The sequence below is a fragment of the Astyanax mexicanus genome, chromosome 11 (assembly GCF_023375975.1).
Source record: "Astyanax mexicanus isolate ESR-SI-001 chromosome 11, AstMex3_surface, whole genome shotgun sequence".
In the NCBI taxonomy this organism is placed as follows: Eukaryota; Metazoa; Chordata; class Actinopteri; order Characiformes; family Acestrorhamphidae; genus Astyanax; species Astyanax mexicanus.
Window position 1 is genome coordinate 23241167 of NC_064418.1, and position 21212 is coordinate 23262378.

At 42.5% G+C, this 21212-nt stretch overlaps 28 non-coding genes across 28 annotated transcripts; 18 read left to right on the plus strand and 10 right to left on the minus strand.

The window, feature by feature from the left end:
* Window positions 1-90: 90 nt before the first annotated feature.
* Window positions 91-162, plus strand: trnat-cgu (transfer RNA threonine (anticodon CGU)). Its single transcript has one exon. It is a non-coding gene; the product is annotated as a tRNA-Thr (tRNA).
* A 187-nt stretch (window positions 163-349) lies between these two features.
* On the plus strand, window positions 350-421 carry trnaa-cgc (transfer RNA alanine (anticodon CGC)). Its single transcript has one exon. It is a non-coding gene; the product is annotated as a tRNA-Ala (tRNA).
* Window positions 422-1690: 1269 nt separating this feature from the next.
* On the minus strand, window positions 1691-1762 carry trnac-gca (transfer RNA cysteine (anticodon GCA)). Its single transcript has one exon. It is a non-coding gene; the product is annotated as a tRNA-Cys (tRNA).
* A 116-nt stretch (window positions 1763-1878) lies between these two features.
* Window positions 1879-1950, minus strand: trnac-gca (transfer RNA cysteine (anticodon GCA)). Its single transcript has one exon. It is a non-coding gene; the product is annotated as a tRNA-Cys (tRNA).
* A 950-nt stretch (window positions 1951-2900) lies between these two features.
* On the plus strand, window positions 2901-2972 carry trnaa-ugc (transfer RNA alanine (anticodon UGC)). The gene has a single exon. It is a non-coding gene; the product is annotated as a tRNA-Ala (tRNA).
* A 1369-nt stretch (window positions 2973-4341) lies between these two features.
* On the plus strand, window positions 4342-4413 carry trnaa-ugc (transfer RNA alanine (anticodon UGC)). Its single transcript has one exon. It is a non-coding gene; the product is annotated as a tRNA-Ala (tRNA).
* Window positions 4414-5523: 1110 nt separating this feature from the next.
* Window positions 5524-5595, plus strand: trnat-cgu (transfer RNA threonine (anticodon CGU)). The gene has a single exon. It is a non-coding gene; the product is annotated as a tRNA-Thr (tRNA).
* Window positions 5596-5782: 187 nt separating this feature from the next.
* Window positions 5783-5854, plus strand: trnaa-cgc (transfer RNA alanine (anticodon CGC)). Its single transcript has one exon. It is a non-coding gene; the product is annotated as a tRNA-Ala (tRNA).
* A 1244-nt stretch (window positions 5855-7098) lies between these two features.
* On the minus strand, window positions 7099-7170 carry trnac-gca (transfer RNA cysteine (anticodon GCA)). The gene has a single exon. It is a non-coding gene; the product is annotated as a tRNA-Cys (tRNA).
* Window positions 7171-7285: 115 nt separating this feature from the next.
* Window positions 7286-7357, minus strand: trnac-gca (transfer RNA cysteine (anticodon GCA)). Its single transcript has one exon. It is a non-coding gene; the product is annotated as a tRNA-Cys (tRNA).
* A 212-nt stretch (window positions 7358-7569) lies between these two features.
* On the plus strand, window positions 7570-7641 carry trnaa-ugc (transfer RNA alanine (anticodon UGC)). The gene has a single exon. It is a non-coding gene; the product is annotated as a tRNA-Ala (tRNA).
* A 684-nt stretch (window positions 7642-8325) lies between these two features.
* trnaa-ugc (transfer RNA alanine (anticodon UGC)) lies at window positions 8326-8397 on the plus strand. Its single transcript has one exon. It is a non-coding gene; the product is annotated as a tRNA-Ala (tRNA).
* A 1083-nt stretch (window positions 8398-9480) lies between these two features.
* On the plus strand, window positions 9481-9552 carry trnat-ugu (transfer RNA threonine (anticodon UGU)). Its single transcript has one exon. It is a non-coding gene; the product is annotated as a tRNA-Thr (tRNA).
* Window positions 9553-9739: 187 nt separating this feature from the next.
* On the plus strand, window positions 9740-9811 carry trnaa-cgc (transfer RNA alanine (anticodon CGC)). The gene has a single exon. It is a non-coding gene; the product is annotated as a tRNA-Ala (tRNA).
* A 1269-nt stretch (window positions 9812-11080) lies between these two features.
* trnac-gca (transfer RNA cysteine (anticodon GCA)) lies at window positions 11081-11152 on the minus strand. The gene has a single exon. It is a non-coding gene; the product is annotated as a tRNA-Cys (tRNA).
* A 116-nt stretch (window positions 11153-11268) lies between these two features.
* On the minus strand, window positions 11269-11340 carry trnac-gca (transfer RNA cysteine (anticodon GCA)). The gene has a single exon. It is a non-coding gene; the product is annotated as a tRNA-Cys (tRNA).
* A 950-nt stretch (window positions 11341-12290) lies between these two features.
* trnaa-ugc (transfer RNA alanine (anticodon UGC)) lies at window positions 12291-12362 on the plus strand. The gene has a single exon. It is a non-coding gene; the product is annotated as a tRNA-Ala (tRNA).
* A 1369-nt stretch (window positions 12363-13731) lies between these two features.
* On the plus strand, window positions 13732-13803 carry trnaa-ugc (transfer RNA alanine (anticodon UGC)). Its single transcript has one exon. It is a non-coding gene; the product is annotated as a tRNA-Ala (tRNA).
* A 1110-nt stretch (window positions 13804-14913) lies between these two features.
* On the plus strand, window positions 14914-14985 carry trnat-cgu (transfer RNA threonine (anticodon CGU)). Its single transcript has one exon. It is a non-coding gene; the product is annotated as a tRNA-Thr (tRNA).
* A 187-nt stretch (window positions 14986-15172) lies between these two features.
* trnaa-cgc (transfer RNA alanine (anticodon CGC)) lies at window positions 15173-15244 on the plus strand. The gene has a single exon. It is a non-coding gene; the product is annotated as a tRNA-Ala (tRNA).
* Window positions 15245-16513: 1269 nt separating this feature from the next.
* trnac-gca (transfer RNA cysteine (anticodon GCA)) lies at window positions 16514-16585 on the minus strand. The gene has a single exon. It is a non-coding gene; the product is annotated as a tRNA-Cys (tRNA).
* Window positions 16586-16701: 116 nt separating this feature from the next.
* trnac-gca (transfer RNA cysteine (anticodon GCA)) lies at window positions 16702-16773 on the minus strand. The gene has a single exon. It is a non-coding gene; the product is annotated as a tRNA-Cys (tRNA).
* Window positions 16774-17723: 950 nt separating this feature from the next.
* Window positions 17724-17795, plus strand: trnaa-ugc (transfer RNA alanine (anticodon UGC)). The gene has a single exon. It is a non-coding gene; the product is annotated as a tRNA-Ala (tRNA).
* Window positions 17796-18901: 1106 nt separating this feature from the next.
* trnat-cgu (transfer RNA threonine (anticodon CGU)) lies at window positions 18902-18973 on the plus strand. Its single transcript has one exon. It is a non-coding gene; the product is annotated as a tRNA-Thr (tRNA).
* A 187-nt stretch (window positions 18974-19160) lies between these two features.
* On the plus strand, window positions 19161-19232 carry trnaa-cgc (transfer RNA alanine (anticodon CGC)). The gene has a single exon. It is a non-coding gene; the product is annotated as a tRNA-Ala (tRNA).
* A 1244-nt stretch (window positions 19233-20476) lies between these two features.
* Window positions 20477-20548, minus strand: trnac-gca (transfer RNA cysteine (anticodon GCA)). The gene has a single exon. It is a non-coding gene; the product is annotated as a tRNA-Cys (tRNA).
* Window positions 20549-20663: 115 nt separating this feature from the next.
* Window positions 20664-20735, minus strand: trnac-gca (transfer RNA cysteine (anticodon GCA)). The gene has a single exon. It is a non-coding gene; the product is annotated as a tRNA-Cys (tRNA).
* A 212-nt stretch (window positions 20736-20947) lies between these two features.
* trnaa-ugc (transfer RNA alanine (anticodon UGC)) lies at window positions 20948-21019 on the plus strand. The gene has a single exon. It is a non-coding gene; the product is annotated as a tRNA-Ala (tRNA).
* Window positions 21020-21212: the final 193 nt, after the last annotated feature.

The following is a 21212-nucleotide window of genomic DNA, read 5'->3' on the forward strand; positions in this document are numbered from 1 at the left end:
TTGTTCCTCAAAAACCTCCTTGCTCAGTGCATTGATTGATTGCGGGTGCTATGTTGTATCTACTAAGTGACAGGACATTGCTTGCTGTCTGGCATGGTGGCCAAGTGGTAAGGCGTCGGTCTCGTAAACCGAAGATCACGGGTTCGACCCCCGTCCGTGCCTGAAGGGGTGTTGTGTCTTTCTGTTGAAAATGTTTGGCTTGCTTTAGCATGCTCTTTCAAACATATCTCTGAGACTGTAGGTTGTCCTAAAAGCATGGAAACAATGCAGCAGTTTAAGGATGCTGCTTTTGCAAGTCTCCAGAGTTTTGTTATCAGGATGACACCATACAAAGCAATTAACTTTGTGAGGGGATGTAGCTCAGTGGTAGAGCGCATGCTTCGCATGTATGAGGTCCTGGGTTCAATCCCCAGCATCTCCATTTCTGCTGTTTTGCAACTTGAAAGTAGGCATAAATTTGCACAATAAAATCGGCATTTGTACAAGGCATTTGCTGATGAAGTAGTTTGATAAATTTGATTTCTTATAGGCTTCATAATTGCATGCTATAGAGTTCTACTCAACTGCCTTTCGCAGACAACTCTGCCCTGTGCTCTCAAGTCCATAAAGCACACATCTATAGAATTTGCAAAAAAGGTGCATTTGTACAAGGCATTTTTGCTGATGAAGAACCTTGATAGATCTGGTTTGTAGCCTTCATAAAGGCATGCTATAGATTTCTGCTGAAGTCCTTTTCAGATTCAACTCTGCTGTGAGTTCTCAAACTATATGTCCCCAGTCTAAGTGGCACAATGGCCAAGTGCCCTTTGCTGAACGTAGGTCTCTTAAGAGAGGGACTAGACATAGGGGGCACCCGGATTTGAACCGGGGACCTCTTGCTATGCAGTCAAATGCTCTCCCACTGATCGTAAAAGTAATATCTATTAAATGAACTGAAATGTATGGATTGTGCGGTGTGAAACCAAATCTTAACCAAAGTACCTAAATATATACTGGTAGGCAAAACTCTCTGCTAAACACAAAGCAGCCTTAAGAGAGGAAATGGACATATTGGTCATGCGGATTTGAACCGGGGACCTCTTGATCTGTAGTCAAACTCCCTACCACTGAGCTATGCCCCCTTCAATACAACCTCCCTTAAAATATATGGATCCTACATTGATCTTAGTCAGATAAAAAATAGCCCTTAAGCAAGGGATTGGACAAAAGGGGCACCCGGATCTGAACTATACTCCCTTGAAGGTAATATCTATTAAAATGGACTAAAATGCATGGATTCTACTATGTGAAAGCAAATCTTAACCAAAGTACCCTAAAAGGTAGCCAATACCCATTGCTGAATATAGCACCCTTAAGAGATGGACTGTACATAAGGGGAACCCTATGAACTGAAATGCATGGATTCTACTTTGTGAAAGCAAATCTTAGCCAAAGCAACCTATACCCATTCCTGAACATAGCACCTTTTTATGAGAAGCACTGGGCATAGGGGGCACCCAGATTTGAAGCGAGGACCTCTTGATCTGCAGTCAAATGCTGTACCACTGAGCTATACTCCTTTCGATATACACCGGCTTAAAATGTATGGATTCTACCTTGTAACAACAAATCTTAGCCAGATTACACAAATGTAAACTGGTAGCCAACAGGAATTGCTAAAAGTACAGCCTTTAAGCAATGGACTGGATACAGGGGGCACCCGGATTTGAACCGGGGACCTCTTGATCTGCAGTCAAATGCTCTACCACTGAGCTATACCCCCTGGAACATAGTAAGTACTAAAATGAACTGAAATGCATGGATCCTACTTTGTAAAACCAAATCTTAGCCTAAGTACCCATTGCTGAACTTAGCACCCTTAAGAGAGGGACTGGACATAGGGGGCACCCAGATTTGAACTGGGGACCTCTTGATCTGCAGTCAAATGCTCTACCACTGAGCTATACCCCCTTCAATGCAACCCACCTTAAGCAAGGGACTTGACAAAAGGGGCACCTGGATCTGAACTAAACTCCTTTAAAGGTAATATCTATTAAAATGGAGTGAAATGCATGGATTCTACTTTGTAAAACCAAATCTTAGCCAAAGAACCCATTGCTGAACAGAGCATCCTTCAGAGAGGCAATAGACATACGGGGCACCCGGATTTTAAGGTTTAATGTGGTGATGTAGCTCAGTGGTAGAGCGCATGCTGGGTTCAGTCCCCAGTATCTCCATTGCTGCTGTTTCATGCATTGAAGTTAAACATGAAGCACACATCTATAGAATTTGCAAAAACGGCGCATTTGTACAAGGCATTTGCTGAATAAAGAACCTTGATAGATCTGGTTTGTAGCCTTCATAATGGCATGCTATAGATTTCTTCTTAAGTCCTTTTGAGAGTCAAGTCTGCTGTGAGTTCTCAAACTATATGTCCCCACTCTACATGGCACAATGTCCAAGTGGCTTGGCGTTGGTCTTGTAACCAGAAGAACGTGGGTTTTATCCACTTTCATGCATTTTTGTTCATGCAAGACAACAAGCAAAGAAGCTTAATTAAAGGTCTCCATACTTGTTCCTCAGGAACCTCCTTCCTCGGTGCATTGCCTGATTGCGGGTGCTATGTTGTATCTACTAAATGACAGGACATTGCTTGTTGTCTGGCATTGTGGCCAAATGGCAAGGTGTCGATCTCGTAAACCGACGATCACAGCCTTGATCCCTTTCCGTGCCTGAAGGGCTGTTGTGTCTTTCTGTTGAAAATTTCTGGCTTGCTTTAGCATGCTCTTTCAAACATATCTCTGAGACTGTAGGTTGCCCTAAAAGCATGGAAACAATGCAGCATCTTAAGGATGCTGTCTTTGGAAGTCTGCAGAGTTTTGTTGCCAGGATGACAGTGTACACATATGTGACTTTTGTGAGGGGATGTAGCTCAGTGGTAGAGCGCATGCTTTGCATGTATGAGGTCCTGGGTTCAATCCCCAGCATCTCCATTTCTGCTGTTTTGCAACTTGACAGTAAACATAAAGCCCATGTCTCTGGAAATTGCACAATAAAATCGGCATGTGTACAAGGCATTTGCTGATGAAGTAGCTTTATAAATCTCATTTCTTATAGGCTTCATAATTGCATGCTATAGATTTCTACTCAACTGCCTTTCACAGACAACTCTGCCCTGTGTTCTCAAGCCCACACTTATATTGTAGAAGTGGCGCAATTGCCAAGTTGCCTGGTGTTGGTCTTGTGAACTGAAGCTCACAGGTTTGATCTCTGTTTGTCCCTATTTGTTGATGCAAGAAAAAAGTAAAGTGGCTTAATTGCAGTTTACCATACCTGTTGCTCAAAACCTTCCTACCTCACTGCATGTTTTAATTGAGGGTGCTCTAATGTCTGTGTTACCTTCTGGTTTTCTGCTTTTTAGTTGGACCTCTGTCCAATTCAACATCTGTCTGTTCTTCTTTGCTTTGGTATGCTCTTTCCAATGTATTTGTGACATTGTCGGTTGTTCTAAAAGCATGGGAAAATGCAACAGCTTAACATTAGTCTTTTGCAAGTCTGTACATTTGTCTTGCAATGATAACAGTACACCAATGGCATTGGTTCTTGTCGGGGTGTAGCTCAGTGGTAGATCGCGTGCTTTGCATGCATGAAGTCGTGGGTTCAATCCCCAGTATCTGCTTTGCTGCCGTTTTGCACCTTGAAATAAAACATGAAGTACACATCTATAGAATTTGCAAAAAAGGTGCATTTGTACAAGGCATTTGCTGATGAAGAACCTTGATAGATCTGGTTTGTAGCCTTCATAATAGCATGCTATAGATTTCTTCTTAAGTCCTTTTGAGAGTCAACTCTGCTGTGAGTTCTCAAACTATATGTCCCCACTCTACATGGCACAATGTCCAAGTGGCTTGGCGTTGGTCTTGTAACCAGAAGAACGTGGGTTTTATCCACTTTCATGCATTTTTGTTCATGCAAGACAACAAGCAAAGAAGCTTAATTAAAGGTCTCCATACTTGTTCCTCAGGAACCTCCTTCCTCGGTGCATTGCCTGATTGCGGGTGCTATGTTGTGTCTACTAAATGACAGGACATTGCTTGTTGTCTGGCATTGTGGCCAAATGGCAAGGTGTCGATCTCGTAAACCGACGATCACAGCCTTGATCCCTTTCCGTGCCTGAAGGGCTGTTGTGTCTTTCTGTTGAAAATTTCTGGCTTGCTTTAGCATGCTCTTTCAAACATATCTCTGAGACTGTAGGTTGCCCTAAAAGCATGGAAACAATGCAGCATCTTAAGGATGCTGTCTTTGGAAGTCTGCAGAGTTTTGTTGCCAGGATGACAGTGTACACATACGCGACTTTTGTGAGGGGATGTAGCTCAGTGGTAGAGCGCATGCTTTGCATGTATGAGGTCCTGGGTTCAATCCCCAGCATCTCCATTTCTGCTGTTTTGCAACTTGAAAGTAAACATAAAGCCCATGTCTCTGGAAATTGCACAATAAAATCGGCATGTTTACAAGGCATTTGCTGATGAAGTAGCTTTATAAATCTCATTTCTTATAGGCTTCATAATTGCATGCTATAGATTTCTACTCAACTGCCTTTCACAGACAACTCTGCCCTGTGTTCTCAAGCCCACACTTATATTGTAGAAGTGGCGCAATTGCCAAGTTGCCTGGCGTTGGTCTTGTGAACTGAAGCTCACAGGTTTGATCTCTGTTTGTCCCTATTTGTTGATGCAAGAAAAAAGTACAGTGGCTTAATTGCAGTTTACCATACTTGTTGCTCAAAACCTTCCTACCTCACTGCATGTTTTAATTGAGGGTGCTCTAATGTCTGTGTTACCTTCTGGTTTTCTGCTTTTTAGTTGGACCTCTGTCCAATTCAACATCTGTCTGTTCTTCTTTGCTTTGGTATGCTCTTTCCAATGTATTTGTGACATTGTCGGTTGTTCTAAAAGCATGGGAAAATGCAACAGCTTAACATTAGTCTTTTGCAAGTCTGTACATTTGTCTTGCAATGATAACAGTACACCAATGGCATTGGTTCTTGTCGGGGTGTAGCTCAGTGGTAGATCGCGTGCTTTGTATGCATGAAGTCGTGGGTTCAATCCCCAGTATCTGCTTTGCTGCCGTTTTGCACCTTGAAATAAAACATGAAGCACACATCTATAGAATTTGCAAAAAAGGTGCATTTGTACAAGGCATTTGCTGATGAAGAACCTTGATAGATCTGGTTTGTAGCCTTCATAATAGCATGCTATAGATTTCTTCTTAAGTCCTTTTGAGAGTCAACTCTGCTGTGAGTTCTCAAACTATATGTCCCCAGTCTACGTGGCACAATGTCCAAGTGGCTTGGCATTGGTCTTGTGAACAGAAGAATGTGGGTTTGATCCACGTTCATGCAGTTTTGTTCATGCAAGACAACAAGCAAAGAAGCTTAATTAAAGCTTTCCATACTTGTTCCTCAAAAACCTCCTTGCTCAGTGCATTGATTGATTGCGGGTGCTATGTTGTATCTACTAAGTGACAGGACATTGCTTGCTGTCTGGCATGGTGGCCAAGTGGTAAGGCGTCGGTCTCGTAAACCGAAGATCACGGGTTCGACCCCCGTCCGTGCCTGAAGGGGTGTTGTGTCTTTCTGTTGAAAATGTTTGGCTTGCTTTAGCATGCTCTTTCAAACATATCTCTGAGACTGTAGGTTGTCCTAAAAGCATGGAAACAATGCAGCAGTTTAAGGATGCTGCTTTTGCAAGTCTCCAGAGTTTTGTTATCAGGATGACACCATACAAAGCAATTAACTTTGTGAGGGGATGTAGCTCAGTGGTAGAGCGCATGCTTCGCATGTATGAGGTCCTGGGTTCAATCCCCAGCATCTCCATTTCTGCTGTTTTGCAACTTGAAAGTAGGCAGAAATTTGCACAATAAAATCGGCATTTGTACAAGGCATTTGCTGATGAAGTAGTTTGATAAATTTGATTTCTTATAGGCTTCATAATTGCATGCTATAGAGTTCTACTCAACTGCCTTTCGCAGACAACTCTGCCCTGTGCTCTCAAGTCCATAAAGCACACATCTATAGAATTTGCAAAAAAGGTGCATTTGTACAAGGCATTTTTGCTGATGAAGAACCTTGATAGATCTGGTTTGTAGCCTTCATAAAGGCATGCTATAGATTTCTGCTGAAGTCCTTTTCAGATTCAACTCTGCTGTGAGTTCTCAAACTATATGTCCCCAGTCTACGTGGCACAATGGCCAAGTGCCCTTTGCTGAACGTAGGTCTCTTAAGAGAGGGACTAGACATAGGGGGCACCCGGATTTGAACCGGGGACCTCTTGCTATGCAGTCAAATGCTCTCCCACTGATCGTAAAAGTAATATCTATTAAATGAACTGAAATGTATGGATTGTGCGGTGTGAAACCAAATCTTAACCAAAGTACCTAAATATATACTGGTAGGCAAAACTCACTGCTAAACACAAAGCAGCCTTAAGAGAGGAAATGGACATATTGGTCATGCGGATTTGAACCGGGGACCTCTTGATCTGTAGTCAAACTCCCTACCACTGAGCTATGCCCCCTTCAATATCTTTTTTTTCTTAGTCAGATAAAAAATAGCCCTTAAGCAAGGGATTGGACAAAAGGGGCACCCGGATCTGAACTATACTCCCTTGAAGGTAATATCTATTAAAATGGACTAAAATGCATGGATTCTACTATGTGAAAGCAAATCTTAGCCAAAGTACCCTAAAAGGTAGCCAATACCCATTGCTGAATATAGCACCCTTAAGAGATGGACTGGACATAAGGGGAACCCTATGAACTGAAATGCATGGATTCTACTTTGTGAAAGCAAATCTTAGCCAAAGCAACCTATACCCATTCCTGAACATAGCACCTTTTTATGAGAAGCACTGGGCATAGGGGGCACCCAGATTTGAAGCGAGGACCTCTTGATCTGCAGTCAAATGCTGTACCACTGAGCTATACTCCTTTCGATATACACCGGCTTAAAATGTATGGATTCTACCTTGTAACAACAAATCTTAGCCAGATTACACAAATGTAAACTGGTAGCCAACAGGCATTGCTAAAAGTACAGCCTTTAAGCAAGGGACTGGATACAGGGGGCACCCGGATTTGAACCGGGGACCTCTTGAGCTGCAGTCAAATGCTCTACCACTGAGCTATACCCTCGGAACATAGTAAGTACTAAAATGAACTGAAATGCATGGATCCTACTTTGTAAAACCAAATCTTAGCCTAAGTACCCGTTGCTGAACTTAGCACCCTTAAGAGAGGGACTGGACATAGGGGGCACCCAGATTTGAACTGGGGACCTCTTGATCTGCAGTCAAATGCTCTACCACTGAGCTATACCCCCTTCAATGCAACCCACCTTAAGCAAGGGACTTGACAAAAGGGGCACCTGGATCTGAACTAAACTCCTTTAAAGGTAATATCTATTAAAATGGAGTGAAATGCATGGATTCTACTTTGTAAAACCAAATCTTAGCCAAAGAACCCATTGCTGAACAGAGCATCCTTCAGAGAGGCAATAGACATACGGGGCACCCGGATTTTAAGGTTTAATGTGGTGATGTAGCTCAGTGGTAGAGCGCATGCTTTGCGTGTATGAGGTCCTGGGTTCAATCCCCAGTATCTCCATTGCTGCTGTTTCATGCATTGAAGTTAAACATGAAGCACACATCTATAGAATTTGCAAAAACAGTGCATTTGTACAAGGCATTTGCTGAATAAAGAACCTTGATAGATCTGGTTTGTAGCCTTCATAATGGCATGCTATAGCTTTCTTCTTAAGTCCTTTTGAGAGTCAAGTCTGCTGTGAGTTCTCAAACTATATGTCCCCACTCTACATGGCACAATGTCCAAGTGGCTTGGCGTTGGTCTTGTAACCAGAAGAACGTGGGTTTTATCCACTTTCATGCATTTTTGTTCATGCAAGACAACAAGCAAAGAAGCTTAATTAAAGGTCTCCATACTTGTTCCTCAGGAACCTCCTTCCTCGGTGCATTGCCTGATTGCGGGTGCTATGTTGTATCTACTAAATGACAGGACATTGCTTGTTGTCTGGCATTGTGGCCAAATGGCAAGGTGTCGATCTCGTAAACCGACGATCACAGCCTTGATCCCTTTCCGTGCCTGAAGGGCTGTTGTGTCTTTCTGTTGAAAATTTCTGGCTTGCTTTAGCATGCTCTTTCAAACATATCTCTGAGACTGTAGGTTGCCCTAAAAGCATGGAAACAATGCAGCATCTTAAGGATGCTGTCTTTGGAAGTCTGCAGAGTTTTGTTGCCAGGATGACAGTGTACACATACGCGACTTTTGTGAGGGGATGTAGCTCAGTGGTAGAGCGCATGCTTTGCATGTATGAGGTCCTGCGTTCAATCCCCAGCATCTCCATTTCTGCTGTTTTGCAACTTGAAAGTAAACATAAAGCCCATGTCTCTGGAAATTGCACAATAAAATCGGCATGTGTACAAGGCATTTGCTGATGAAGTAGCTTTATAAATCTCATTTCTTATAGGCTTCATAATTGCATGCTATAGATTTCTACTCAACTGCCTTTCACAGACAACTCTGCCCTGTGTTCTCAAGCCCACACTTATATTGTAGAAGTGGCGCAATTGCCAAGTTGCCTGGCGTTGGTCTTGTGAACTGAAGCTCACAGGTTTGATCTCTGTTTGTCCCTATTTGTTGATGCAAGAAAAAAGTAAAGTGGTTTAATTGCAGTTTACCATACTTGTTGCTCAAAACCTTCCTACCTCACTGCATGTTTTAATTGAGGGTGCTCTAATGTCTGTGTTACCTTCTGGTTTTCTGCTTTTTAGTTGGACCTCTGTCCAATTCAACATCTGTCTGTTCTTCTTTGCTTTGGTATGCTCTTTCCAATGTATTTGTGACATTGTCGGTTGTTCTAAAAGCATGGGAAAATGCAACAGCTTAACATTAGTCTTTTGCAAGTCTGTACATTTGTCTTGCAATGATAACAGTACACCAATGGCATTGGTTCTTGTCGGGGTGTAGCTCAGTGGTAGATCGCCAGTTCAATCCCCAGTATCTGCTTTGCTGCCGTTTTGCACCTTGAAATAAAACATGAAGCACACATCTATAGAATTTGCAAAAAAGGTGCATTTGTACAAGGCATTTGCTGATGAAGAACCTTGATAGATCTGGTTTGTAGCCTTCATAATTTAGATAGATTTCTTCTTAAGTCCTTTTGAGAGTCAACTCTGCTGTGAGTTCTCAAACTATATGTCCCCAGTCTACGTGGCACAATGTCCAAGTGGCTTGGCATTGGTCTTGTGAACAGAAGAATGTGGGTTTGATCCACGTTCATGCAGTTTTGTTCATGCAAGACAACAAGCAAAGAAGCTTAATTAAAGCTTTCCATACTTGTTCCTCAAAAACCTCCTTGCTCAGTGCATTGATTGATTGCGGGTGCTATGTTGTATCTACTAAGTGACAGGACATTGCTTGCTGTCTGGCATGGTGGCCAAGTGGTAAGGCGTCGGTCTTGTAAACCGAAGATCACGGGTTCGACCCCCGTCCGTGCCTGAAGGGGTGTTGTGTCTTTCTGTTGAAAATGTTTGGCTTGCTTTAGCATGCTCTTTCAAACATATCTCTGAGACTGTAGGTTGTCCTAAAAGCATGGAAACAATGCAGCAGTTTAAGGATGCTGCTTTTGCAAGTCTCCAGAGTTTTGTTATCAGGATGACACCATACAAAGCAATTAACTTTGTGAGGGGATGTAGCTCAGTGGTAGAGCGCATGCTTCGCATGTATGAGGTCCTGGGTTCAATCCCCAGCATCTCCATTTCTGCTGTTTTGCAACTTGAAAGTAGGCATAAATTTGCACAATAAAATCGGCATTTGTACAAGGCATTTGCTGATGAAGTAGTTTGATAAATTTGATTTCTTATAGGCTTCATAATTGCATGCTATAGAGTTCTACTCAACTGCCTTTCGCAGACAACTCTGCCCTGTGCTCTCAAGTCCATAAAGCACACATCTATAGAATTTGCAAAAAAGGTGCATTTGTACAAGGCATTTTTGCTGATGAAGAACCTTGATAGATCTGGTTTGTAGCCTTCATAAAGGCATGCTATAGATTTCTGCTGAAGTCCTTTTCAGATTCAACTCTGCTGTGAGTTCTCAAACTATATGTCCCCAGTCTAAGTGGCACAATGGCCAAGTGCCCTTTGCTGAACGTAGGTCTCTTAAGAGAGGGACTAGACATAGGGGGCACCCGGATTTGAACCGGGGACCTCTTGCTATGCAGTCAAATGCTCTCCCACTGATCGTAAAAGTAATATCTATTAAATGAACTGAAATGTATGGATTGTGCGGTGTGAAACCAAATCTTAACCAAAGTACCTAAATATATACTGGTAGGCAAAACTCTCTGCTAAACACAAAGCAGCCTTAAGAGAGGAAATGGACATATTGGTCATGCGGATTTGAACCGGGGACCTCTTGATCTGTAGTCAAACTCCCTACCACTGAGCTATGCCCCCTTCAATACAACCTCCCTTAAAATATATGGATCCTACATTGATCTTAGTCAGATAAAAAATAGCCCTTAAGCAAGGGATTGGACAAAAGGGGCACCCGGATCTGAACTATACTCCCTTGAAGGTAATATCTATTAAAATGGACTAAAATGCATGGATTCTACTATGTGAAAGCAAATCTTAACCAAAGTACCCTAAAAGGTAGCCAATACCCATTGCTGAATATAGCACCCTTAAGAGATGGACTGGACATAAGGGGAACCCTATGAACTGAAATGCATGGATTCTACTTTGTGAAAGCAAATCTTAGCCAAAGCAACCTATACCCATTCCTGAACATAGCACCTTTTTATGAGAAGCACTGGGCATAGGGGGCACCCAGATTTGAAGCGAGGACCTCTTGATCTGCAGTCAAATGCTGTACCACTGAGCTATACTCCTTTCGATATACACCGGCTTAAAATGTATGGATTCTACCTTGTAACAACAAATCTTAGCCAGATTACACAAATGTAAACTGGTAGCCAACAGGCATTGCTAAAAGTACAGCCTTTAAGCAATGGACTGGATACAGGGGGCACCCGGATTTGAACCGGGGACCTCTTGATCTGCAGTCAAATGCTCTACCACTGAGCTATACCCCCTGGAACATAGTAAGTACTAAAATGAACTGAAATGCATGGATCCTACTTTGTAAAAGCAAATCTTAGCATAAGTACCCATTGCTGAACTTAGCACCCTTAAGAGAGGGACTGGACATAGGGGGCACCCAGATTTGAACTGGGGACCTCTTGATCTGCAGTCAAATGCTCTACCACTGAGCTATACCCCCTTCAATGCAACCCACCTTAAGCAAGGGACTTGACAAAAGGGGCACCTGGATCTGAACTAAACTCCTTTAAAGGTAATATCTATTAAAATGGAGTGAAATGCATGGATTCTACTTTGTAAAACCAAATCTTAGCCAAAGAACCCATTGCTGAACAGAGCATCCTTCAGAGAGGCAATAGACATACGGGGCACCCGGATTTTAAGGTTTAATGTGGTGATGTAGCTCAGTGGTAGAGCGCATGCTGGGTTCAGTCCCCAGTATCTCCATTGCTGCTGTTTCATGCATTGAAGTTAAACATGAAGCACACATCTATAGAATTTGCAAAAACGGCGCATTTGTACAAGGCATTTGCTGAATAAAGAACCTTGATAGATCTGGTTTGTAGCCTTCATAATGGCATGCTATAGATTTCTTCTTAAGTCCTTTTGAGAGTCAAGTCTGCTGTGAGTTCTCAAACTATATGTCCCCACTCTACATGGCACAATGTCCAAGTGGCTTGGCGTTGGTCTTGTAACCAGAAGAACGTGGGTTTTATCCACTTTCATGCATTTTTCTTCATGCAAGACAACAAGCAAAGAAGCTTAATTAAAGGTCTCCATACTTGTTCCTCAGGAACCTCCTTCCTCGGTGCATTGCCTGATTGCGGGTGCTATGTTGTATCTACTAAATGACAGGACATTGCTTGTTGTCTGGCATTGTGGCCAAATGGCAAGGTGTCGATCTCGTAAACCGACGATCACAGCCTTGATCCCTTTCCGTGCCTGAAGGGCTGTTGTGTCTTTCTGTTGAAAATTTCTGGCTTGCTTTAGCATGCTCTTTCAAACATATCTCTGAGACTGTAGGTTGCCCTAAAAGCATGGAAACAATGCAGCATCTTAAGGATGCTGTCTTTGGAAGTCTGCAGAGTTTTGTTGCCAGGATGACAGTGTACACATATGTGACTTTTGTGAGGGGATGTAGCTCAGTGGTAGAGCGCATGCTTTGCATGTATGAGGTCCTGGGTTCAATCCCCAGCATCTCCATTTCTGCTGTTTTGCAACTTGACAGTAAACATAAAGCCCATGTCTCTGGAAATTGCACAATAAAATCGGCATGTGTACAAGGCATTTGCTGATGAAGTAGCTTTATAAATCTCATTTCTTATAGGCTTCATAATTGCATGCTATAGATTTCTACTCAACTGCCTTTCACAGACAACTCTGCCCTGTGTTCTCAAGCCCACACTTATATTGTAGAAGTGGCGCAATTGCCAAGTTGCCTGGTGTTGGTCTTGTGAACTGAAGCTCACAGGTTTGATCTCTGTTTGTCCCTATTTGTTGATGCAAGAAAAAAGTAAAGTGGCTTAATTGCAGTTTACCATACTTGTTGCTCAAAACCTTCCTACCTCACTGCATGTTTTAATTGAGGGTGCTCTAATGTCTGTGTTACCTTCTGGTTTTCTGCTTTTTAGTTGGACCTCTGTCCAATTCAACATCTGTCTGTTCTTCTTTGCTTTGGTATGCTCTTTCCAATGTATTTGTGACATTGTCGGTTGTTCTAAAAGCATGGGAAAATGCAACAGCTTAACATTAGTCTTTTGCAAGTCTGTACATTTGTCTTGCAATGATAACAGTACACCAATGGCATTGGTTCTTGTCGGGGTGTAGCTCAGTGGTAGATCGCGTGCTTTGCATGCATGAAGTCGTGGGTTCAATCCCCAGTATCTGCTTTGCTGCCGTTTTGCACCTTGAAATAAAACATGAAGTACACATCTATAGAATTTGCAAAAAAGGTGCATTTGTACAAGGCATTTGCTGATGAAGAACCTTGATAGATCTGGTTTGTAGCCTTCATAATAGCATGCTATAGATTTCTTCTTAAGTCCTTTTGAGAGTCAACTCTGCTGTGAGTTCTCAAACTATATGTCCCCACTCTACATGGCACAATGTCCAAGTGGCTTGGCGTTGGTCTTGTAACCAGAAGAACGTGGGTTTTATCCACTTTCATGCATTTTTGTTCATGCAAGACAACAAGCAAAGAAGCTTAATTAAAGGTCTCCATACTTGTTCCTCAGGAACCTCCTTCCTCGGTGCATTGCCTGATTGCGGGTGCTATGTTGTGTCTACTAAATGACAGGACATTGCTTGTTGTCTGGCATTGTGGCCAAATGGCAAGGTGTCGATCTCGTAAACCGACGATCACAGCCTTGATCCCTTTCCGTGCCTGAAGGGCTGTTGTGTCTTTCTGTTGAAAATTTCTGGCTTGCTTTAGCATGCTCTTTCAAACATATCTCTGAGACTGTAGGTTGCCCTAAAAGCATGGAAACAATGCAGCATCTTAAGGATGCTGTCTTTGGAAGTCTGCAGAGTTTTGTTGCCAGGATGACAGTGTACACATACGTGACTTTTGTGAGGGGATGTAGCTCAGTGGTAGAGCGCATGCTTTGCATGTATGAGGTCCTGGGTTCAATCCCCAGCATCTCCATTTCTGCTGTTTTGCAACTTGAAAGTAAACATAAAGCCCATGTCTCTGGAAATTGCACAATAAAATCGGCATGTTTACAAGGCATTTGCTGATGAAGTAGCTTTATAAATCTCATTTCTTATAGGCTTCATAATTGCATGCTATAGATTTCTACTCAACTGCCTTTCACAGACAACTCTGCCCTGTGTTCTCAAGCCCACACTTATATTGTAGAAGTGGCGCAATTGCCAAGTTGCCTGGCGTTGGTCTTGTGAACTGAAGCTCACAGGTTTGATCTCTGTTTGTCCCTATTTGTTGATGCAAGAAAAAAGTACAGTGGCTTAATTGCAGTTTACCATACTTGTTGCTCAAAACCTTCCTACCTCACTGCATGTTTTAATTGAGGGTGCTCTAATGTCTGTGTTACCTTCTGGTTTTCTGCTTTTTAGTTGGACCTCTGTCCAATTCAACATCTGTCTGTTCTTCTTTGCTTTGGTATGCTCTTTCCAATGTATTTGTGACATTGTCGGTTGTTCTAAAAGCATGGGAAAATGCAACAGCTTAACATTAGTCTTTTGCAAGTCTGTACATTTGTCTTGCAATGATAACAGTACACCAATGGCATTGGTTCTTGTCGGGGTGTAGCTCAGTGGTAGATCGCGTGCTTTGTATGCATGAAGTCGTGGGTTCAATCCCCAGTATCTGCTTTGCTGCCGTTTTGCACCTTGAAATAAAACATGAAGCACACATCTATAGAATTTGCAAAAAAGGTGCATTTGTACAAGGCATTTGCTGATGAAGAACCTTGATAGATCTGGTTTGTAGCCTTCATAATAGCATGCTATAGATTTCTTCTTAAGTCCTTTTGAGAGTCAACTCTGCTGTGAGTTCTCAAACTATATGTCCCCAGTCTACGTGGCACAATGTCCAAGTGGCTTGGCATTGGTCTTGTGAACAAAAGAATGTGGGTTTGATCCACGTTCATGCAGTTTTGTTCATGCAAGACAACAAGCAAAGAAGCTTAATTAAAGCTTTCCATACTTGTTCCTCAAAAACCTCCTTGCTCAGTGCATTGATTGATTGCGGGTGCTATGTTGTATCTACTAAGTGACAGGACATTGCTTGCTGTCTGGCATGGTGGCCAAGTGGTAAGGCGTCGGTCTCGTAAACCGAAGATCACGGGTTCGACCCCCGTCCGTGCCTGAAGGGGTGTTGTGTCTTTCTGTTGAAAATGTTTGGCTTGCTTTAGCATGCTCTTTCAAACATATCTCTGAGACTGTAGGTTGTCCTAAAAGCATGGAAACAATGCAGCAGTTTAAGGATGCTGCTTTTGCAAGTCTCCAGAGTTTTGTTATCAGGATGACACCATACAAAGCAATTAACTTTGTGAGGGGATGTAGCTCAGTGGTAGAGCGCATGCTTCGCATGTATGAGGTCCTGGGTTCAATCCCCAGCATCTCCATTTCTGCTGTTTTGCAACTTGAAAGTAGGCAGAAATTTGCACAATAAAATCGGCATTTGTACAAGGCATTTGCTGATGAAGTAGTTTGATAAATTTGATTTCTTATAGGCTTCATAATTGCATGCTATAGAGTTCTACTCAACTGCCTTTCGCAGACAACTCTGCCCTGTGCTCTCAAGTCCATAAAGCACACATCTATAGAATTTGCAAAAAAGGTGCATTTGTACAAGGCATTTTTGCTGATGAAGAACCTTGATAGATCTGGTTTGTAGCCTTCATAAAGGCATGCTATAGATTTCTGCTGAAGTCCTTTTCAGATTCAACTCTGCTGTGAGTTCTCAAACTATATGTCCCCAGTCTACGTGGCACAATGGCCAAGTGCCCTTTGCTGAACGTAGGTCTCTTAAGAGAGGGACTAGACATAGGGGGCACCCGGATTTGAACCGGGGACCTCTTGCTATGCAGTCAAATGCTCTCCCACTGATCGTAAAAGTAATATCTATTAAATGAACTGAAATGTATGGATTGTGCGGTGTGAAACCAAATCTTAACCAAAGTACCTAAATATATACTGGTAGGCAAAACTCACTGCTAAACACAAAGCAGCCTTAAGAGAGGAAATGGACATATTGGTCATGCGGATTTGAACCGGGGACCTCTTGATCTGTAGTCAAACTCCCTACCACTGAGCTATGCCCCCTTCAATACAACCTCCCTTAAAATATATGGATCCTACATTGATCTTAGTCAGATAAAAAATAGCCCTTAAGCAAGGGATTGGACAAAAGGGGCACCCGGATCTGAACTATACTCCCTTGAAGGTAATATCTATTAAAATGGACTAAAATGCATGGATTCTACTATGTGAAAGCAAATCTTAACCAAAGTACCCTAAAAGGTAGCCAATACCCATTGCTGAATATAGCACCCTTAAGAGATGGACTGGACATAAGGGGAACCCTATGAACTGAAATGCATGGATTCTACTTTGTGAAAGCAAATCTTAGCCAAAGCAACCTATACCCATTCCTGAACATAGCACCTTTTTATGAGAAGCACTGGGCATAGGGGGCACCCAGATTTGAAGCGAGGACCTCTTGATCTGCAGTCAAATGCTGTACCACTGAGCTATACTCCTTTCGATATACACCGGCTTAAAATGTATGGATTCTACCTTGTAACAACAAATCTTAGCCAGATTACACAAATGTAAACTGGTAGCCAACAGGCATTGCTAAAAGTACAGCCTTTAAGCAATGGACTGGATACAGGGGGCACCCGGATTTGAACCGGGGACCTCTTGATCTGCAGTCAAATGCTCTACCACTGAGCTATACCCCCTGGAACATAGTAAGTACTAAAATGAACTGAAATGCATGGATCCTACTTTGTAAAAGCAAATCTTAGCATAAGTACCCATTGCTGAACTTAGCACCCTTAAGAGAGGGACTGGACATAGGGGGCACCCAGATTTGAACTGGGGACCTCTTGATCTGCAGTCAAATGCTCTACCACTGAGCTATACCCCCTTCAATGCAACCCACCTTAAGCAAGGGACTTGACAAAAGGGGCACCTGGATCTGAACTAAACTCCTTTAAAGGTAATATCTATTAAAATGGAGTGAAATGCATGGATTCTACTTTGTAAAACCAAATCTTAGCCAAAGAACCCATTGCTGAACAGAGCATCCTTCAGAGAGGCAATAGACATACGGGGCACCCGGATTTTAAGGTTTAATGTGGTGATGTAGCTCAGTGGTAGAGCGCATGCTGGGTTCAGTCCCCAGTATCTCCATTGCTGCTGTTTCATGCATTGAAGTTAAACATGAAGCACACATCTATAGAATTTGCAAAAACGGCGCATTTGTACAAGGCATTTGCTGAATAAAGAACCTTGATAGATCTGGTTTGTAGCCTTCATAATGGCATGCTATAGATTTCTTCTTAAGTCCTTTTGAGAGTCAAGTCTGCTGTGAGTTCTCAAACTATATGTCCCCACTCTACATGGCACAATGTCCAAGTGGCTTGGCGTTGGTCTTGTAACCAGAAGAACGTGGGTTTTATCCACTTTCATGCATTTTTCTTCATGCAAGACAACAAGCAAAGAAGCTTAATTAAAGGTCTCCATACTTGTTCCTCAGGAACCTCCTTCCTCGGTGCATTGCCTGATTGTGGGTGCTATGTTGTATCTACTAAATGACAGGACATTGCTTGTTGTCTGGCATTGTGGCCAAATGGCAAGGTGTCGATCTCGTAAACCGACGATCACAGCCTTGATCCCTTTCCGTGCCTGAAGGGCTGTTGTGTCTTTCTGTTGAAAATTTCTGGCTTGCTTTAGCATGCTCTTTCAAACATATCTCTGAGACTGTAGGTTGCCCTAAAAGCATGGAAACAATGCAGCATCTTAAGGATGCTGTCTTTGGAAGTCTGCAGAGTTTTGTTGCCAGGATGACAGTGTACACATATGCGACTTTTGTGAGGGGATGTAGCTCAGTGGTAGAGCGCATGCTTTGCATGTATGAGGTCCTGGGTTCAATCCCCAGCATCTCCATTTCTGCTGTTTTGCAACTTGACAGTAAACATAAAGCCCATGTCTCTGGAAATTGCACAATAAAATCGGCATGTGTACAAGGCATTTGCTGATGAAGTAGCTTTATAAATCTCATTTCTTATAGGCTTCATAATTGCATGCTATAGATTTCTACTCAACTGCCTTTCACAGACAACTCTGCCCTGTGTTCTCAAGCCCACACTTATATTGTAGAAGTGGCGCAATTGCCAAGTTGCCTGGTGTTGGTCTTGTGAACTGAAGCTCACAGGTTTGATCTCTGTTTGTCCCTATTTGTTGATGCAAGAAAAAAGTAAAGTGGCTTAATTGCAGTTTACCATACTTGTTGCTCAAAACCTTCCTACCTCACTGCATGTTTTAATTGAGGGTGCTCTAATGTCTGTGTTACCTTCTGGTTTTCTGCTTTTTAGTTGGACCTCTGTCCAATTCAACATCTGTCTGTTCTTCTTTGCTTTGGTATGCTCTTTCCAATGTATTTGTGACATTGTCGGTTGTTCTAAAAGCATGGGAAAATGCAACAGCTTAACATTAGTCTTTTGCAAGTCTGTACATTTGTCTTGCAATGATAACAGTACACCAATGGCATTGGTTCTTGTCGGGGTGTAGCTCAGTGGTAGATCGCGTGCTTTGCATGCATGAAGTCGTGGGTTCAATCCCCAGTATCTGCTTTGCTGCCGTTTTGCACCTTGAAATAAAACATGAAGCACACATCTATAGAATTTGCAAAAAAGGTGCATTTGTACAAGGCATTTGCTGATGAAGAACCTTGATAGATCTGGTTTGTAGCCTTCATAATTTAGATAGATTTCTTCTTAAGTCCTTTTGAGAGTCAACTCTGCTGTGAGTTCTCAAACTATATGTCCCCAGTCTACGTGGCACAATGTCCAAGTGGCTTGGCATTGGTCTTGTGAACAGAAGAATGTGGGTTTGATCCACGTTCATGCAGTTTTGTTCATGCAAGACAACAAGCAAAGAAGCTTAATTAAAGCTTTCCATACTTGTTCCTCAAAAACCTCCTTGCTCAGTGCATTGATTGATTGCGGGTGCTATGTTGTATCTACTAAGTGACAGGACATTGCTTGCTGTCTGGCATGGTGGCCAAGTGGTAAGGCGTCGGTCTCGTAAACCGAAGATCACGGGTTCGACCCCCGTCCGTGCCTGAAGGGGTGTTGTGTCTTTCTGTTGAAAATGTTTGGCTTGCTTTAGCATGCTCTTTCAAACATATCTCTGAGACTGTAGGTTGTCCTAAAAGCATGGAAACAATGCAGCAGTTTAAGGATGCTGCTTTTGCAAGTCTCCAGAGTTTTGTTTTCAGGATGACACCATACAAAGCAATTAACTTTGTGAGGGGATGTAGCTCAGTGGTAGAGCGCATGCTTCGCATGTATGAGGTCCTGGGTTCAATCCCCAGCATCTCCATTTCTGCTGTTTTGCAACTTGAAAGTAGGCATAAATTTGCACAATAAAATCGGCATTTGTACAAGGCATTTGCTGATGAAGTAGTTTGATAAATTTGATTTCTTATAGGCTTCATAATTGCATGCTATAGAGTTCTACTCAACTGCCTTTCGCAGACAACTCTGCCCTGTGCTCTCAAGTCCATAAAGCACACATCTATAGAATTTGCAAAAAAGGTGCATTTGTACAAGGCATTTTTGCTGATGAAGAACCTTGATAGATCTGGTTTGTAGCCTTCATAAAGGCATGCTATAGATTTCTGCTGAAGTCCTTTTCAGATTCAACTCTGCTGTGAGTTCTCAAACTATATGTCCCCAGTCTAAGTGGCACAATGGCCAAGTGCCCTTTGCTGAACGTAGGTCTCTTAAGAGAGGGACTAGACATAGGGGGCACCCGGATTTGAACCGGGGACCTCTTGCTATGCAGTCAAATGCTCTCCCACTGATCGTAAAAGTAATATCTATTAAATGAACTGAAATGTATGGATTGTGCGGTGTGAAACCAAATCTTAACCAAAGTACCTAAATATATACTGGTAGGCAAAACTCTCTACTAAACACAAAGCAGCCTTAAGAGAGGAAATGGACATATTGGTCATGCGGATTTGAACCGGGGACCTCTTGATCTGTAGTCAAACTCCCTACCACTGAGCTATGCCCCCTTCAATATCTTTTTTTTCTTAGTCAGATAAAAAATAGCCCTTAAGCAAGGGATTGGACAAAAGGGGCACCCGGATCTGAACTATACTCCCTTGAAGGTAATATCTATTAAAATGGACTAAAATGCATGGATTCTACTATGTGAAAGCAAATCTTAGCCAAAGTACCCTAAAAGGTAGCCAATACCCATTGCTGAATATAGCACCCTTAAGAGATGGACTGGACATAAGGGGAACCCTATGAACTGAAATGCATGGATTCTACTTTGTGAAAGCAAATCTTAGCCAAAGCAACCTATACCCATTCCTGAACATAGCACCTTTTTATGAGAAGCACTGGGCATAGGGGGCACCCAGATTTGAAGCGAGGACCTCTTGATCTGCAGTCAAATGCTGTACCACTGAGCTATACTCCTTTCGATATACACCGGCTTAAAATGTATGGATTCTACCTTGTAACAACAAATCTTAGCCAGATTACACAAATGTAAACTGGTAGCCAACAGGCATTGCTAAAAGTACAGCCTTTAAGCAAGGGACTGGATACAGGGGGCACCCGGATTTGAACCGGGGACCTCTTGAGCTGCAGTCAAATGCTCTACCACTGAGCTATACCCTCGGAACATAGTAAGTACTAAAATGAACTGAAATGCATGGATCCTACTTTGTAAAACCAAATCTTAGCCTAAGTACCCGTTGCTGAACTTAGCACCCTTAAGAGAGGGACTGGACATAGGGGGCACCCAGATTTGAACTGGGGACCTCTTGATCTGCAGTCAAATGCTCTACCACTGAGCTATACCCCCTTCAATGCAACCCACCTTAAGCAAGGGACTTGACAAAAGGGGCACCTGGATCTGAACTAAACTCCTTTAAAGGTAATATCTATTAAAATGGAGTGAAATGCATGGATTCTACTTTGTAAAACCAAATCTTAGCCAAAGAACCCATTGCTGAACAGAGCATCCTTCAGAGAGGCAATAGACATACGGGGCACCCGGATTTTAAGGTTTAATGTGGTGATGTAGCTCAGTGGTAGAGCGCATGCTTTGCGTGTATGAGGTCCTGGGTTCAATCCCCAGTATCTCCATTGCTGCTGTTTCATGCATTGAAGTTAAACATGAAGCACACATCTATAGAATTTGCAAAAACAGTGCATTTGTACAAGGCATTTGCTGAATAAAGAACCTTGATAGATCTGGTTTGTAGCCTTCATAATGGCATGCTATAGCTTTCTTCTTAAGTCCTTTTGAGAGTCAAGTCTGCTGTGAGTTCTCAAACTA